General features: G+C 29.9%; 1 pseudogene; it reads right to left on the bottom strand.

Moving 5' to 3' along the window:
* Positions 1-3,601: 3,601 nt before the first annotated feature.
* On the bottom strand, positions 3,602-6,036 carry LOC150038206 (uncharacterized; annotated as a pseudogene).
* Between the last annotated feature and the right edge of the window lie 557 nt (positions 6,037-6,593).

The following is a 6,593-nucleotide window of genomic DNA, read 5'->3' as shown; positions in this document are numbered from 1 at the left end:
ATCAAATTCAGTTTTGTTAATGAGCCAAAAGTAGTTGTATGAGTTGTAAAAAAAAAAAAAAAAAAAATTTGCATGAAAAGTGGACTAATTTCACGTGTTTCCAAATCGAATAATTCAATAAAGTCAATTCGAACATAATTCAATGATATATTATCTTTACGACTAATTTATAAGTTATACATTTTAGTTAGTTAGAGAATAATTTGTAGACCTACTTATTAAAATATAAACTAATAACAATGCATTTAAAATATTTCTTTATATTCCTCTAAATTTCAAATTTTAGTCCATAATTCATTTCTCACGTCTTTTTAAATCTTCATATAGGTCAGAATGTCTAACTAAAACTTTACTACAACTAAAATACTATTATGTTAATTTGAACATATTTCAATTGATTAAGACATATATTTTCGATGAAAATGTAAATCTAATTGATAACACGAGAAAAAAAAACTATCTTATATTAACATTTGAATCACGACATTCCCATGAAGTACACTATATAAATTAAACTCACCCTACCATACATATAACTTTTGAAGATGAAAAATATGATTTACTACACTACTCAATTTCAAATAAGTAGATACAATCATTCTTGTAGAATATTGTGTAACTTAGAAGCTAAATAGTGTTGTTAAATCTCAACCACAAAGAAAATAATAATTTAAAAATAAAAAGGAAAAAAAAAGTGGCATTTTGAGGTGGAATTGTAACTTGAAGTGGGAAGCATGGAGGTGTGGAATTGAGAATATGAGAGAGATAAGAGAAGAGTGGGAAAATGTGATTTTACATCTATGCCCCTAACATCATAGGGTGAGTGGGTCCCACATTTTGTCCTTTTTTGGAACTTTATTATTGAAGTTTGTGTGTTTTGTATAATCTCGTGAATGCTTTCTTTTTCCATCTCTACTGCGCCACTCTCGACCGACCCACTTCTCACGCTCACGGGTTTATAATTATATAAAATTACAAAGTCACAATATAATAATTCCATTAAATTGTGGAACCCATCCTCAAATTATTATTAACTTAAATTACAAATTTAGTCCCTCCACTTCAAATATTATCTATTAGATCCTTAAACATTTCATTTTATATTTAATAAGTATTTTAACTTTCTCGTGCATTTAAGACTTTGGAGGAGTAGGAATCTTCCCTTCTTTCTACTTCTTATTTTGAATATTTTTTTTATTTGTTATGAAGCACATATACGAATATGGCTATACGATATGGATATGATTGGATAAGGCGATTCGTCCATTTCTAAAAACGAAGATACGGATACGTCATTTTTTTAATATATTATTTTAATGAAGGTATATTTTCTCTTGTTTAAAAAAAGAGGTTGTCTAGTTTTAAATTGAAAAAGATTAGATGAGTTGTTTGTCTTTTTTCTTTAAGAAAAGTAAGCCTAAAAATTGATACATAAAATCGCTCGTCAGATACATATGTACCTGGAAGTATCGGTATATGATACATGTCTGATACGATTCTTTGTCTCACATGAAATATCTGTGTTTCATAGATTATTTGTGTCTTGTGATGTGATCTTGTAGTTTGTTTGTTTTTCATGTCTTGTTTGTTTTGTCTAAAAAAATTGTACTTTTTTTAAAAAATAAATATGGCTAAAATACCATTTGGTTCATGTGCTTTGAGATTTGTTCAATTTTAGTTTGTGTGCTTATGATAAATCTTTGATTTAGTCTCTCGACTTCTTGTCAATCGAAATTGGTTTAATGATAATAATAATTTTCATTTAATATAAGGAAATATAATATATGGATTTGTTTTCAAAACTTATAGTGAAAATACTAATAAATAACAACTTAAAAGTATATGAACCAAAATGTTAAGTCTAGTAGCTTGTGAAGTTTCATTGTTATGTTTAGTAGATTCCTGATATATTCGAAAATTTGAAAATATGATTGATTTACTTTTATATCTGATGAGATACTATATTTTCAATTTTGTGTCTAGTAGGTCTTTAAATTTTTAAAAATATTAAATAAATCAAATACTTGTTACACATAATTAAATTAAAAAAAATATTGGGGATAAAGTTGAAAGATTAAGACCTATATTTCACCCTTCTTAAATTAAAGACTAAATAGACCAAATTTACCAATTAAATGATTAAACTTTTATAACTTAACCAATTTTTTTAATGAAAACATCACAATCTAATTCTTATATTTGTTCGGATAGGCTAAAACTATAAAATCAATACACTATATTTTGTTTCCTACTAAGTAAATTAATGACAATCAAAACATAACGTAGTTGAAGACATATGTGATAGAGTTTTAATCACTCTTCTTGGGAAGGTCTCAAATGTGTAATTCTAAGAGGAAAAATATCGATAATATTGTTTCCCACTACTTATGTAGTAAAACAAACCACGTTGATTTTGAACAACATTTTGAAACATATTTGAAATGAAGTAATTCAAAATCAAACATAAACAAATATCTATTAAGTTTTTGATTGATGATATAAATTTAAACTAGTTGAATTATGTTCAAATCGTCCTACGTAGTTACGTTTGTTTGACTTTCTCGAGTATTTTTTCTCTCTAGTTTTGTTCCCAAATAAAACATGTGAATGTGCAGGGATTCACATTGGATAGGGCTGCTTCCTTTAAAAGGATAGCTAATTTGACGAACCGATTTTTATGGGCCGCCCAAATAATTGCAGATTCAGGCCCATTGAATCGGCATGGATTCTATCAGCCCAAGATTAGATACCTAAGCTCCGGGCTTAACATGACATTTTTTTCTTTTTTACCATTTTTATTTTTTTAAAAAAGCAACTTTTTCTTTACTTTTTTTTTTCCCTTAATGTACAAAAATAGGTATCAACTAGGGTGATCATCAGTCGGTTGGGGTCAGTTTTTCGACCAGATCGATGCCGAACCGATTAGAATCAGTTCAGAATCTGACCAAACCGGTCCCGGCCATTGACTGAGCAGAAACACGACCGGTCGGTCGATCGGTTTGATCGATTTTTTCATTTTTTAAAATTATATTTATTTATTAAAATTCTTAGAAAAATTGCTATATTTAATAGTTAGTACTATTTAGTATTTGCTATTAAGTAAAAGTTTTATTTAGTTATAAATCATTATCATTATAAATAGCAATTTTTTAATACAAATCAAAAATCAATTATTTGTTAACTTCCTTAAATCATGTTTAATTTTCTCTCTTAATTTGTGACTGTGATTTAGAATTCAAGATACTATTTCACATTTTAATACTTATGGAATAGAGATATTAAAAATAAAATATTGATATGATTTGATTTGACAACCCTTAATATTTAACAACTAACATGTCCATTGTTTGGGATTGTGTTCGCTTCGCTTAATTGCTTAAAGAAGCATATAATACATATTACATATATATTTGAAAACAAAACTAATATGAGAGTCGAGAGTGTACGTCACAAATAGAAATGTCACATGACACATAGTCACATACAATCAAATTAGAAATTAAACATAAAGTCAATAGTCAAATACAACCAAATTATAATAAAAAACAAATAGTAGTATGTCACAAATAGTCAAATACAACCAAAATCAGATGATAAATGCTTAATCGATAACTGACAACTCTGCAAAATCTGGAAGGTCTTGAATCTCTTTTTCGTTGTCCATAACCGCTCTGAATCCTATATAATTATGATTAAGAAGAGAAAGACAACCTCATTAAGATTTTAAACTAACAAGTTACAACTACAAAATACAAATGAATTAAGTTTAAAGTTAAACAATCGAATAAATACCTTCTTCAAATAATGAAACTTCTTCCATGTCATGCTGAACTTCAAGATCTATTGGACCATAATTTAGTCAATTTTGAGTACAAATGAGAGCCTCCACTATTTTTGGAGCCAATGAACAACGTGATGAATCAACAATACGTCCTCCTGCACTAAAGCCGATTCAGATGCTACAGTAGATACTGGAATTGCCAAAATATCTCTAGCCATACGACTAAGAACCTCAAACCAATGACTGTTCATCTTCCACCATTGAAGTATGTCAAAATTACCTTCATTCTTAACATTAACTTCCAACAAATAAATATCAATCACTGACCCCTGTTTAAAAGGTGTAGTTTCATCGCCTTCAAAATCAATATCAATTGTATCATAGACAAAGTCTTCACCCACCTTTTCAGTTGGATCACAATCAATCATTGTCTCTTAGGCTGGTACTCCCACTCCCACTCCCACTCTGAGTAGTACTGTACTCATGAAAGAAACATCTACAACATTGCTCCACTACATTTCCCATAAATTTGGCAACCTCTGGCCCAAAATTTTTTTAAGACAAAAAGATATAAACCTTAGCTTTTTTCGAGGATCTAGAACAATAGCAACATACAACAATAGATTATTTTTTTCATTGTTCCCCCAATACTTCTCAAATTTGGCTTTCGTGCTAGTGGCCATTCCAACTAGCATTGCATTTGCACTACCAATATTCAAACGTATACAATTCTGAACCACTGTAATATGATGAAAAATCATATTCGAAGTGGTGTACAAAGACCCTGAAATTTTCAACGTCATATCATAAAAGACCTTTAAAAACCTAATCAACATCTTGGCATTTGGCCAATCTTCCTTATTTGGTGACAAATTGTGTCTATAAGAAGCATGTTCATCTTCTAATTTATCAAAAGCCTTTTCAAACTTCATAGCTACCTCAAGCATCAAATATTTAGAGTTCCATCTAGTGGGAACATCAAGATACACATAACTCTTACAAGAAATTTTTTCAATTTATATGCACTTGTTTAAATTTAAAAAAACGCATGCAGGAGAAGATCTTATCAAAAGCCTTTTCAAACTTCATAGCTACCTCAAGCATCAAATATTAGAGTTCCATCTAGTGGGAACATCAAGATACACATAACTCTTACAAGAAATTTTTTCAATTTATATGCACTTTTTAAATTTAAAAAAACGTGCAGGAGAAGATCTTATAAATCGTACAACATATCGAATCCTTTCTATGTAATCATTATGTTCCTTAAAAGCATCACATACTATGAGATTTAATATATGAGCATAACAACGAACATGCAGAAATTCTCCACCAAACAATAATCCCTTATTGAATCTTTTCAAAAGATAAGCAATGGCAATGTCATTCGAACTTGCATTATCAACCGTCAAAGTAATTACCCTTTCAATGTCCCAATCCTTCAAATTCTTTTCAATGGTTTTACCAATAGTATCACCTTTATAATTCTCAATTGGATAAAAACTAAGTATCCTTTTATGTAATCTCCAATCAGAATCTATGAAGTGGGCAGTTAGTACCATGTAATTTATATTTTGTCCCGATGTCTAACAATCCGTAGTGAGAGAAACTCTATACTTCTTGTTCACAAGCATGTCTTTCAAACACTTTTTCTCATTAACATACAACTTAAGCACATCTTTAGCCACAGTAAACCGAGACGAAACAACAAATCTAGGTTGACTTGTACATGTTAATCTATCGACAAATTTCTTAAATCCTTCACCCTCCACAAACTTGAATGGCAATTCGTTAACAATTATCGTTTCAACCGACGCTTCCCGACAACTCTCTAAACTATATGACTCACATACAAGTTGTGACATATTATCCCCAACATTGTCTTTGTCTTTAGTTTTGAAAGCTAATGTCATTTGGGTTGGATCTTTCTTTTTCTGGTAAGAGTATTTTTTACAATTTTTCAAATGATTCTTCATAATCCCAATACCATTACGTTTAGAATGACATGCATAGACAACTCCACAGTACTTACATTGAGCATGAGGGTCTTTAGGATCACCTTTTAGCCTCTCAAAATTATCCCAAACCATGGACTTTTTCACAACCTTCCTTCTTTTTGGTGGATTTGGAACATCTGATGTCTCATTTACTGAATTAACATCAACGATATTTGTATTGGCATCCGTTTCTGCATCTCGTTCATTTTTTGAAGCATCAGTTGCAGTTCCATCAAACTCCATATCCGTTGAATCCATGTAGCTGAACCACACCATGTCAGATGTCAGTATCACATAATTCGAGAAAACTCAAAGTCTTTATAAAAACTCAAGTCTCAAAGTATTTACAAAAACTCAGTAGAACAACAACCAATAGTTATCCTCAATAAAAGACGACTAAATCTTGACATACACATATACCACCTTCACATATTTTGATAACTCAAAATTAATCTCAACAAGATTATTAAGTTCATGCACACTAAGGATCGCTTGGACAATTGTTTTAAGAAACTAATTTTCATTTTTGTTTTCAAAGTACAATTTGAAAATTCTAGTTGAATGACTTGTACAAGATTATGGCACTGGCCACTGTGTACAATACATTACAATCATTACCCACACATCCATAATTTTACATATAATGGGGAAGCATTGAAACATGGACAATCAAGTTCAAATATATACTTGAATAATGAGGAAGCATTGAAGAATTCTTATAGACAAATAGGCAGAGAAACAATAACATATCTAATTTTCAAACAATATTCAGTTTTCTCCAACACCAACAGAAATAAAACTTTACATATAAATAA

This window comes from Benincasa hispida, chromosome 1, assembly GCF_027475165.1.
Source record: "Benincasa hispida cultivar pf3 chromosome 1, pf3_genome.v1.1, whole genome shotgun sequence".
Taxonomy (NCBI): Eukaryota; Viridiplantae; Streptophyta; class Magnoliopsida; order Cucurbitales; family Cucurbitaceae; genus Benincasa; species Benincasa hispida.
The sequence above is the reverse complement of the archived record's forward strand: the minus strand, read 5'-3'. Positions and strand labels throughout refer to the sequence as shown.